This window comes from Crocuta crocuta, unplaced genomic scaffold, assembly GCF_008692635.1.
Source record: "Crocuta crocuta isolate KB4526 unplaced genomic scaffold, BGI_CrCroc_1.0 scaffold217, whole genome shotgun sequence".
Classification (NCBI taxonomy): domain Eukaryota; kingdom Metazoa; phylum Chordata; class Mammalia; order Carnivora; family Hyaenidae; genus Crocuta; species Crocuta crocuta.
In genome coordinates this window covers 7,951,478-7,963,746 of record NW_027532208.1, presented here as the reverse complement: position 1 = coordinate 7,963,746, position 12,269 = coordinate 7,951,478, and the positions used below count along the sequence as shown (strand labels likewise).

The 12,269-nt window shown below is 41.4% G+C and overlaps 1 protein-coding gene across 5 annotated transcripts in view; it reads left to right on the top strand.

Moving 5' to 3' along the window:
- Nucleotides 1-12,269, top strand: part of CRCP (CGRP receptor component) — a 42,264-nt gene that overhangs the window by 22,648 nt on the left and 7,347 nt on the right. The gene's annotated exons all lie outside the window — the stretch shown is intronic.

The window sequence follows — 12,269 nt, the reverse complement described above, 5'->3', positions numbered from 1 at the left end:
CTTCTAGAAATGATCCATTTTGAGTTGATTTTGAGGGTATGTTGTGAGATAAGGGTTGAGATTTGGAGTGTGTGCATGTGCGCGCCGTGTGCACAGATTTTGAAGTGTTTCAGTGCCATTTGTTGAAAAGACCACCCTTTTCTTTGTTGAATTGCCTTTGCAGTGGTGTAAGAAATCTGTTGATTCCGTTACTACATTCTGTAATCTGTTCCATTGGTCTGTGTGTCTGTTCTTTTGCCAGTACCATACTGTCTTAATCACTGAAGCAAAGTGTTGAAATCAAATGGTTTAAGTTCTTCAACTATTGTTCTTTTTCAAAACTGTTTTGGCTTTTCTAGTTCTTTTGCCTTTTTATATAAATTTTCACATCAGTTTGTTGATATCTAGCACAGATGCTGCTGGGATTCCGATTGGGATTGCGTTTTACATGTGTATATCAGTTTTGGGGGAGAATGGATACGACTGTTGAGTCTTCCAATCCATGAAAATAGTGTATCTCTCCATGAATTTAGGACTTTAATTTCTTTCATCACTGTTTCTGTGGTTTAGCATACAGGTTCTGTACAATTTATTAGATTTATACCTATATATTTAATAATTTTTGGTGCTATTTTAAATAACACTGATTTCCAGATATTCATTGCTAACGTAGAGAAATCCACCTGATTTGTCTGTGTTGATCTTATGCTGTACAACCTTGCTAAATCCGTTTACTAATACCAGGAGCTTTTTTAGTACGTTCCTTGTGATTGTTCTATGTAGACAATCATGGTATTTGTGGATACAGACTTTAATTTTTTTCAAATCTTCTTGCCTTTAGTTCTTTTCCCTGTCTTATGCTCTGGCTAGGACCATGATGTTGATGTATGATGTTGGATAGGAGTGATAAGAGCAGCCATTCTTGCCTTGTTCCTGATGTTATGGGAAGGCTTTCAGCTATTTACCAGTGAGTATGTTAGCTTAGGTTTTTCATGGATGTCTTCTACCAGGTTTAGGAAGTTCAGTTTGCTGAGATTTTTATCATGACTGGATATTGAATTTTGTCAGTTGCTTTTTCTGTGTGTTGAGGTGTTCATGTGGTTCTTATTCCTTAGTCTTTAAAAATGTATCTTTTAGTTTTTTGGCTATATTTTTTCATATATTTTGCTGTAGGGATAGCAATTTACATACCTAATTGTTTATAGTCAGGATAAAGTTAATATTTTACCACTGTCAGTAAACTATATGTAAATCCCTTAACTTCTCTCTTTTATGTTATAGTTGTATTTATTGTATCTACATCATTGAAATTAGTATTTAGCTGTGTTTCAACATTTACTTTATATACTCTTACATATTTTAAAGAATTTAGGAGGATAAAATAGTCTTTTATATTTACCCAGAATTTTAACATTTATTTTGCTGTTTATTCTTTTTTTTTAATGTCTATTTTTTTTTGAGAGAGAGAGAGAGAGAGCACGTGAGCAGGGGAGGAGGCGGGGGTGGGGTGGGGTGGACAGAGAATCTGAAAGCAGGCTCTGTGCTGAGCTGTCAACACAGAGCCTGGCATGAGGCTCCATTTCACAAACTGTGAGATCGTGACCTGAGCCCAAGTCAGACGCTTAACCGACTGAGCCACCCAGATGCCCCATTCTTCATTCATTTCTAAAGTTCCATGTTTATTTCTCATCATTTACTTTAGCCTGAAGAACTTGCATTAACGTTTCTTTTAGAACAGGCTGTGAATATTCTTAGTTTTCTTTCAACTGAGAATGTTATTTTCTTTCATTCCTGAAGGATAGTGTCATAGGTTAATTGGTCTTTTAGCACTTTAAAGATGTTATTTCAGTGTCTTCTAACTGTCACGGTTTCTGATGAGTAATCCGTGGTCATGCAGTGTAATAGTGTGTTATTTTCCTCTAGCTGCTTTCAATAGTTTTTCTTCTCTCCAGTCTTCAAAAATCTGATTTAGATTTTTTTTAAGTTAATCTTTGCCGAGCTTCTTGATTATGTAAATTTTTGTTTCTTACCAGATTTGTGAGGCTTTGAACCATTATTTTGAAATATTGTTTTCTGGCCCAGTCTCTTTTTTTTTTCTTTCTGGAACTCCAAAGACAACTATTAGAACTTTAATAATGTTTCTATAATAGGTCCCCAAGGCTCTGTTTTCTCTCTCTCTCTCTCTCTCTTCCTTGCTCCTCCCCCCCCCTTCCTTTTTATTAACATTTTCCAAATATTCTATATGCTTGTTACTCTTAGCTCCTTAACTGGAGTATGTCCAACTCTGCTGACACAAAAAGCTTTGGACAACAAAATTCAAGTAGGGGATCAGGACTTGGGGGAGGGACTGGGGAGAAAGAAAATGATGTATTGCTTTTCCTCTAGATCTACTTTGATTGTCACTTGCGGATTCAGCTACACTGCACCTTGTCAAGTGACTGTATTTTCTTCTAATCCATGGCTGTTGATCAGTAAAGACCATGGAGCAGTCCCATGCAGGGGAACCTTGTGCAGTGATAGAAATCTACCTCTGGTCTGTCCTACATAGTAGCTTCTAGTCATATGTAGCTGTTGCTCATTGGAAATGTGGCTTGTGCAAAGGAGGAACTGCATTTTTAGTTTAATTTAATTTTAATTAAATGTAGGTATGAGTAGCTGTGTGTAGGCAGTAGCTGGCATTATAGCAGGACCTTGCACAGAGAGTCATTTCTTTCCAGGAAAGAAACTTTATTTGCACCAAGGCTTTTCTTTCCAGGAAAGAAACTTTATTCCTGCCAGTGCTGCTCAGTTGCGTTTGTACCTAAAGAACCGAGCCCTGAACACCACATGGTGTAGTTTTTTATATATGTTTTACTTCTTTGTCTCCCATATATGGTGACACACAAGCATGCGGTCTGATTAAGTAGTCTGATGTTACAAGGTCGTGAGGGATGTTGTCACATACGCATATAGCCAGGTTGCCTTGAGGTTTTTTTTCTTTCTTTCCTTAGGGAGGGGACCCTACCGCAGCATGTTGGGCAGTGCCATTTTATAATACCTCCTTTTAATTGACTTCATCTCACAGTCATAGACAACATTCATTGGTTTTTACAAGTCCTTTGCTGAGTGATTCTGTGGGTTTGAACAAATGTATAATGACATGTGTCCACTGTTGCAGTATCATACAGAGTGTTTTCACTGACCTAGAAATCCTCTGTGCTGCACCTATTAATCCCTCCCTCCCCACCCATAACCCCTGGCAACCACTAATCTTTTTACTGTCTCCATTTTGTCTTCCAAATGTCATATAGTTGGGATCATGCAGTATATAGTCTTTTTCAGATTGTCTTCTTTCACTTAGTAATATGCATTTTAAACTTCCTCCATGTCTTTTTATGGTTTCATAGTTTATTTCTTTTTAGCACTAAATAATATTCCATTGTCTGAGTGTACCACAGTTTGTGTATCCATTACCCACTAAAGGACATCTTGGTTGCTTCCAAGTTTGGGCAGTTATCCAAAAAACCCAGTATAAACGTTTGCGTGCGGGATTTTTTCTTTTGTTTTGTTTTGGGTTTTTTTGCCGATGTAAGTTTTCAGCTCCTTTGGATAAATACCAAGGATTTGGTGGATTGATGGTAAGAGTATGTCTAACCAAGACCGGCTTCCAAAATGGCTGTATTATTTTCATCCTCTCCATCAATGAATGAGAGTTTCTGTTGGCTCCAATCCTCACCAACATTTGGTGGTGGTAGCATTCTGGATTTTGGCCATTCTAATAGGTGTGTAATGTCTCGTTTTAACTTGCGTTTCTTTAATGACATATAATGTGGAGCATCTTTCTGCATGCTTCGTTGCCATGTCTGAATCTTCTTTTTGATGAGGTGTTTACTCAGGTCTTAGCCATTTTTCAATTGGGTTTTCTTACTGATAGGTTTTAAGAATTTGTTGTATGTTTTAGATATCAGTCCTTTATCCTGTCTTTTGTAAATATTTTCTCCCAGTCTGTGGTTTGTTTTCTCATTTTTCCGATGTTGTGTTTCATAGAGCAGATGTTTTTATTTAATTTTAATGAAGTCCAGTTTATCAATTATTTCTTTCATGGATTGTGCCTTTGGTTTTAGCTGAAAAGTCATCACCAAATTCAAGATCATCTAGGTTTTCTGCTGTGTTATTTTCTAGGACTTTTTATAGTTTTGTGTTTTACATTTAGATCTAGTTGTTTTTGTCTAGCTGGTGGAGATGCAGATTCCTGGTCCTCCCACACTGCCATTTGAACAACCCTTGTTCAAACAAGATAGTTTATACTGATCTAAGTTCACAGACTCTTGTGTAATCTCCATTTTGTTACTAAGCCCAGTCAGCGAATTTTTAATTTCATGAATTATGTTTTTTAGTTCTAAAATTTCCATTTGTTTATTGTTTACAATTTCTCTCTCCTGAGAACTTGTAATATTCCATCCTTTCAAGAGTATTGTTATAATAGCTACTTTAAAGTCTTTGATAGTTCCAGTGTATGGGTTATTATAGGTTTGATATCTGTTGATTATCATTTCCCTTGAGAGTGAGTTGTATTGTCTTCTCATTGAGGTAAGTTTTTATTATATCCTGGANCGTTAAGTTCCTCCTAATCCTCCTATACGTGCAATCATATGATATTTGTTTGTCCTTTTCTGCCTGACTTATTTTGCTCAGCATAACACCCTCAAGGTCCATCCATGTTGCTACACATGGCCAGATTTCATTCTTTCTCATTGCCATGTAGTAGTCCATTTTATAGATAAACCACATCTTCTTGATCCATTTGTCTGTAGATGGACATTTAGGCTCTTTCCATATTTTAGCAATAGAACTCCCCTATGACCCAGCAATAGCACTGCTAGGAATATACCCAAGGGATACAGAAATGCTGATGATAGGAGCACATGTACCCCAATGTTCATATCCTGGACTTTTTCAATATCGTATTGTTTAGACTCTGGATCCTGTTATTTTTTTTATTAAAAAAGTTTTTTTACATTTATTTATTTTTGAGAGCTAGAGTGAGAAAGAGCATGTGTGGGAAGGGGCAGAGAGAGAAGAAGACACAGAATCTGAAGCAGGCCCCAGGCTCTGAGCAGGCGTTCAGCCCAAAGTCTGACGTGGGGCTCAAACCCACAAACCGTGAGATTGTGACCTGAGCCAAAGTCAGACACTTAACCTACTGAGCCACCCAGGCGGCCCCTCTGGACCCTCTGGATTCTGTTAAAAGCCTCTGGTTAATGTTGCTTTTTTGTTCTTGTTTCTTTTAGCAGTCCATCAACCCAGTTAGGTTCATACTCAAGTCTCTTGCCTTCCATGGGTGAGGATTTCAGTGTCAGTTTAGTTTTTAAAACCTTTGATCTGCTGTTTTGAATCTTTTTTGCAAGTGAGACTGGAGTGGTGGTTAAACCTGTTCATTCCACATTGTGTTTGCTGTGCTGGGTCTGTTTGCTTTTTGCTGTTTTGGGGCTATTCTGCACATGAATAGCTCTGGCTGAACCTAGGGTTTGTGCTGATGAATGTTCAAATGTAGGGGAATCCCCTTCTCTAGGTNCTCAGACCCGAGTGGATTTCGCAAAGAGGACCCGGCCCCACGTCGGGCCTGAGACCCGGCTAGGGTTAGGGCGGCGTCCGAGGGAGCCGCTACGGTGGAAGCGGCACGAGTCCCGCCTTCTCCAGCGAGGGCTGAAGTGAGAACCCATGCGCGGGCCGGGCCTCGGCGCAGGCTTCTGTGGAGGCTGAGGGGCGGGGCTAGGGTTCAGGGTTGGTCGACGTTGAGTCCCCGTTTTTGGTTCTCTGGCTACAAGTACTGGATTTCTCTCAAAGTTTTAGCTGCCCACATGTGCACTTGTTACTGGTGTCACCCTTGGAGCAAAGCAGGGAGAGAGAAAGAGAAAAGGGGGAAAAAAGGTATTAGTTGGCACTCTGAACCATTGGGACTCNTTTTTTTTTTTTTTTTCATTTTTTTGTTAGAATCAGCAGAAAGATTGGCTTACTGGTCTCACTCTATCTTGTCTATAAGACAAGTCCTGATGGTTGATTTTTCAGATCTCTTAACTGTTTGTCTGGTCTGATGTGTTGCTTCCCAATCCCTGTATCTTTTCTGCTACAAAAATGCACCTGGCTACCATTTGAGAAACCCCTAAATGGAGTGCCTCGCTGGCCCAGTAGAGTGTGTGCCTCTTGATCTCAGGGTCATGAGTGCAAGAGTTGGGCATAGAGTTTACTTTAAAAAAAAAAAAAAAAAAAGAAATGCACAAATGGGGATTGTCTTGGAAGTTGATTCATGATTGGACATAGTCTATGTAAATTTAAAACAGATTGTAATATTCAGAGAAGTGCCCTTTTTCCATTTGTAATCCTAAATTGAATTTGTAAATTCTTTTGTGACCTTTTGGTGCCTGTCTTTCATTAAATGGTTGATTTCTGGGACAGATCATGTGCCTGTGTTTTTACATAGGTTATCAATGACTGCAAGAAGCAAAAGCTGTAGGCAGTGTTGTTCTACAAACAACCAGTAGAGGGGGCTGGCAGGCTTTTTTCTTTGTAGCTGGGGCCTGACTCCTGGAGGCATAGCCAACCATTGCAGCCCATTGGCTTTCATTGGCCTTAGTACTTAAGACCCAGGGGGTTGCTTGCCATATGCCATAGAGACCTGGACAATCTTGTGCTAACCAGTGCGGGTTAAGACAAGAAAATCACATGTATTACAGAAACTGTTTAAGTGCTTTTTAATCTTTACACCTGCATATCTTCTAGTAGACTTTTTCTTTACTGTTCTCTCAGGGAGAGGAGATTCAAGATAATAGCCTTGAATTGTCCAGTTCTCATAGTCTAAAACTGAACTCTACTAATTTGTTTAAATACCTCCACTACTAAGAGTCCATGTTTTATTTTACTGCATAGCTTTATTTAGCAAAATGGTAGTATTGAGACTCAACTTAAAGTCACTTTAAGACCAAGTTCTATGTTATTTTCTTTTTTCTTTTTTAGTGTTTACTGATTTTTGAGAGAGAGAGAGACAGAGTGTGCGTAGGGGAANTCGCAGGGGCCCCTTTTCCCAATTTTATGGCAGGAAAAATGGAATTTCTCTTGGAGTTTCAGCTGCTTGTGGAGCTACTGTCATAGGTCTGAGGATCAAGGCTATTAGGGAAAAGAGAAAATGAAGCAGAAGAAACTCACGGCTATCCCCCACACGAGCTAGTCCTTNACAGAATCCGAAGCAGGCTCCAGGCTCCAAGTTGTCAGCACAGAGCCTGGACTAGAACCCATGAACCATGAGATCATGACCTGAGCTGAAGTTGGACGCTTAACAGACTGAGCCACCCAGGTGCCCCAAGTCCTATGTTATTTTCTAAAGCATGTTCACCCACCAAAGCATTTGGTTCCTTAAGCATTTAATTTTTGCTTGAGGCATTTAGTTCTTTCAAAAAAATTTTTTTTATTTAAAAAATTTTTCTTTAATGTTTCTTTTTGAGAGAGAGAGAGAGAAAAGGGGAGGGGCAGAGAGAGAGGAAGACACAGAATCTGAAGCAGGCTCCAGGCTCTGAGCTGTCAGCACAGAGCCCGACGCGAAATTTGAACTCACAAACCACGAGATCATGACCTGAGCCAAAGTGGATGCTTAACTGACTAAGGCCCTCAGGCCCCCCGAGGCATAGCCTGGCTTGCAGCCCCAGGTCTCATCCTGAGATCTTCTCCCTAAGATGTACAGCTATGTCTGCCAGGAAGAGAAGAAGAACTTGTCTTTGAGACTCAGCTTAGGTAGGTTTGTAAATGACTTTGAGTCCCTAAAAGGGACTCTTCTGTACACGATCACTCTTGGGGTTTGGCAGTGTATTTGGGACATGTACTTCTGGAGCCAGCCAAGCTCAGAGTAGATGGATGGGTTGTCAGGTTTCCCTAGTATCTGGAGTTAGCTTGTCTGCTTTCAAAGCATGGAATCCTCCCCCACATCTTCCCAGTGTTCAACAGTTTTCTCTTCTTGGCACATCTTCTGAAAGTCATTCCTGCTTTAGCTCTTTAATCATTCTCCATGTTACATTGATCTCATGGCAGCTTTGTCTCTGTTTTGGGAGATACAAAGATGAATGTAATGTAAGGTATAGTAGGGATGACCCTCAGGTTTCTGGCCTTGGTGTTTGCTTCTTTACCAAAATGAGAAGTACAGACAATGGAGCTGATTTGTCAGGAAGTGTTGAGCTTGAAATGTGTCTGAGGTATTATAGGTGGAGACGTCTAGGTGACATTTGGTTACAGAGATCTGGAGCTCAGATCACATAACGTGAAAACATGGACTTCTTGGCTAAAACCTATAGTAGGGGATGTGATTATGAGGTTTGGATGAGAAACTCATTAAGGAGTCAGAAGGTGAAAAATGGCACCAGTGAATGCTACAGAAGAAAAAACCTAGAAAGAGATAAAGAAGGTATAGTCAGGAGAATCAGGAAAGAATGGAGTTGTGGAAGCTGCAGGGGTAGATAGTTTTAAGGAGGGAGTGATCAACAGTGTCAGATATGGCAGAGACGAGGTTGGAGAAGCATTCACTAGAGTTGTCAATACAGACGGCACCAGGCCCTTCAGCAACAACAGTTGGGTGATCAGTTGGGGCAGGAGCTAAAGTGCAGTGAGTTGAAAAGTGAAGGGGAGAAAGTGGAGACCATAAAAACAGGCTTGGTGATGATGTGAGGGGAATGCTTTAACCCCCACCCCTTCACACTGGAGCCTGTAGTGAGTGTGGGTCTGTGATTTCGCTCCTGCGGTGTTCAGCTCTTTGGTTGTAGGAGCAGAGAGCTCACTTGGTTGAATTCCACTTCTGCTTCACTGAGAAAATTATCCAAAATGAACTCCTTTCCCTTCAGATCCCCTCAAATTTGCTTTTTCTTTCCACATTGCTGTGCTGTCAGTGGAACATGAGCCCCTTTGCTGAAACTTTGGACTTTGTTTTTCTGAGGGTCTTTTTCCCTTTTGCTCCTGTAATTTTGGTCTCTCCTTAGCTGGCAAATATGTTCTGGGTCCCCCCAGAACCTACCCTTCTCTGGCTGTAACTGCTCTCTTCCTTCTGTCAAGAGGTTATTTTGGTCTGGGATATGGAGCAGAACCAGACCCGTGGCCGTTGTGAACAGCAGAGGTCGGTCTCTAACAGCCGGCACATCTGTGCAGCCTCGTGGGAATCCAGCGTGGCCCTGAGGCCACCTTGTGTCCTTCTCAGGCTCTACCTGTAGTGATGCTCCATCTGCCTACTCAGAGCTCTGTTGCTTGAGCTTTGTGCGTCCAGGGGCTGCTGCAGTCCCCACCACATCAACTGCTTTTCCTGACCACACTGTGGCTCTTGGCCCTTTAGGTTCCACAGCCCCTGTGGCTTATTATCTGCTTGGTCCCATCTGTCTGCCTGGTTCAGCAGTGCCAGTGGAAGGAGGGTATTTTGCAGGCACCAGATTCAGAGCTGGGGCTGCTGCTGGCAGCATTCCTTCTCTACCCCAAGATGCCTTCCCATTGCTGCTCAGACTTCATGGTGGCTTGGATGGTGGTTCCAGTGTCTGGTGAGGAACCAACCCACTGGTGTGCCAGGAAAGAGAGCACTGATCATCCAAACCTCATGTTTTCACTTTAGACACTTTCTGGTGATCTTTCTGGTGCCCTAACTTTTGGGCACTTTTCAAATTCAATCAGAGAGCACTTAATGGTAGCAGTACCTCCCTGAAGCATTTTCATGTAGAGGAGGTAGCCATTCATAAGATAACGTAGTTAAAGCAGCCCTAAGGATCTTACATTTCTCCTGAGTTATACGGTATCATGCTGGTCTTTGTTTTTAGTAATGAAATATCAAATTAGGTTTGGAGGGAACATTCATCTTCCTAAGAATTAAAGGTGCCAAATTACTCTTGATTGGTCTTTATAAGTCTTTGATTCTACTACATGTTATAAATGAAACGTGTTAGTTGTCTAGCTTTGCCTTTCCATCCTTTGCGCCATGTCCCACCGTCAAACCTAGTCTTTGATTCCCTCCTGCCCATCTCCATTGAATCAGTGTTGCAGGACAGAAAGCCAGTTGGGCTAACTTCCTTCTCTCTTGCACGTCTCCCCACTTGCCATCTTTTAACTAGTCTTTCACAAGGTTCCTCTGAAACCCCCTCTGTGCCCCAGGCACAGACTCCGTGGCCTCTTCTTTTGCATCTGCCCCTTGGACCCTCCTCACGTGTTGTTTCATCAGATATGGACCAAATCTAAATTTGCTTTGGTGCCAGAAGAGCTGAGGTTCATTTCAACAAAGAATACAGTATAGTTTGTATTGTAGTGAAAACAACAGTTTGTTTAAAATCTGAGGGGCAGTGGAGAGGATGCCTTTCAAAAGCCTAATAACGTTAATGCCAAATATAGAGGAGTTTTCAGATCAAAATTTGGTTTCCATTTGTTGTCATATTGCCTGATGCTGCCACTCATGGCTCCCACGAATGTCTAAGCTTTGGTAATGGGGTCATACTGTAAATCCCTCTCTTCCAAATTATTTGATTCTGGTGAAATCTCATTAGGATTAAGAATGTTTGGATTGTTAATCCTATGATTTCTGTTTCCTGAGATTGGGTTTTATTGTATCTTAACAATTTCAGCCCATCTAAATTTTTTTGTGTTCTGTACATGTGATATTTGACTGTACCATTGATTATTATGGAAATTCTCAGCATGATGTGCTTTACTTGTGGATTTTTTATACTAAAAATGTAAGATAAAAACTGTTTATGAAGATTTTAATAAAGTGATGACACTGCATTAAAAAAAGTTTATCTTCTCCACTGTTAACTCCTCAGTCCCCGTAATCCAGTTGTCACCTTGCACAGGCCATCAGTGCCCTTCTTTTGGCAAATCCAGTAGCTTGTATACAATCAGCCTACTTTTCCCTCTTCAATATGTGACATTGTTGCTACTACCCTCTTCCTGAACTTTTCCTCTCTTGGTTTCCCTAACACACTCTCCTAGGTTTTCTTTGTCTCCCCTCCTCCCTCCCCTCTTCTTTATCCCCCTCCTCCCCCTCCTTCCCTACCTTCTTGCACAGACCCTTGAACAGAGATGCTTTATGGTGCCCTGTCTTGAGTCGTCACTTACTCTGTAGTTAGTTGGTTTCCGGTTGTGATATCCACTCCCGTGGTTTTGTATGACTCCTTGCTAGTATGTCCAACTCGGGTCTTTTTCTTTAGTTCTAGATCACACTAAGAACTAGAACTAGACAAATAGCTGGACAGAGACCTCTTCGTTGTTCCAAAACCACACAAACTCAATTCAGGTTTCAAGTAGTACATTTTTGCCAGACAGGCTAAGAACATGACAGTGAACCCTGCCTCTTCTCTTTCCTTCACCCTGCTCTCACCCAGCTGAGGCAGTGGTCGGGTCCTGTTGACTTACTTCGGGGTGACTAGAGCATCTCACATGCCCAGCCTCTTCTTGCCAGCCCTGCTGCTGCTACTCTGGCCTCTTTTATTCTCACCTGGGAGCATATCACTTCCTTCCTTGGTTGCTTTCCAATGTCCACTGAGTCATATCCAACCCGTTGTAGTTGAAGCCCTGTGTCCTCTTGTCCTGGATGACTCAGCTTCGTGTCCCATAGCCTCTCAAGCCACCATTTCCTAAAACTCCATAATTTTTGTTCTTCTGGCCATTTACTTATGCCATTCCTGGTCTGCCTGGCCATTTCTCTCATCATTTTGCCTAGAAAACCTTTTAGGGCCCAGTGTAAAGGTTTTCTCCCTTGTGAAGTCTTCTTCAAGTATAGAATGAATGTTGAGGGATTATGAGGAGTAGAACTACGAGTGCCTTAATGATGACTGCCATTTGTGGGGAAATCGCTGTGTGACAGTCATCGTTTTGAATACTGAATACTAGAAGCAGCTGGTTAAGAACACGAACTTTGATGATAGAGCCCCAGCCCTGCCATTCACTAGCTGTGTAACCTTGGGCAAGTTATTTACCATCTCAGCATCGATGAAGTCTGAGGGTTCAATGTGCTTGCCATATGGGAAATGAGCAATAAATGGTAGCTGCTGGCACTATAAACGGAAAGATGCTCATCCCTCCTAACCCCCTGGTGAGATATTAAGGACTATTATCGCTCCTGTTTTACAGATGGTGAGACCAAGGCTTAGGGAGGCTGGGTAATATGGTGCTTCCTCAAACGCAGCCGCAGGCATGTGGCTCATTCATCTGTTTATTTCATAGTGTCTTTAAGCTCAATAAATATTTACTGAGTTGACTTGAAAGATAATCTGGAGCTCCTGGGTCAGATTGAGAGGGAAATC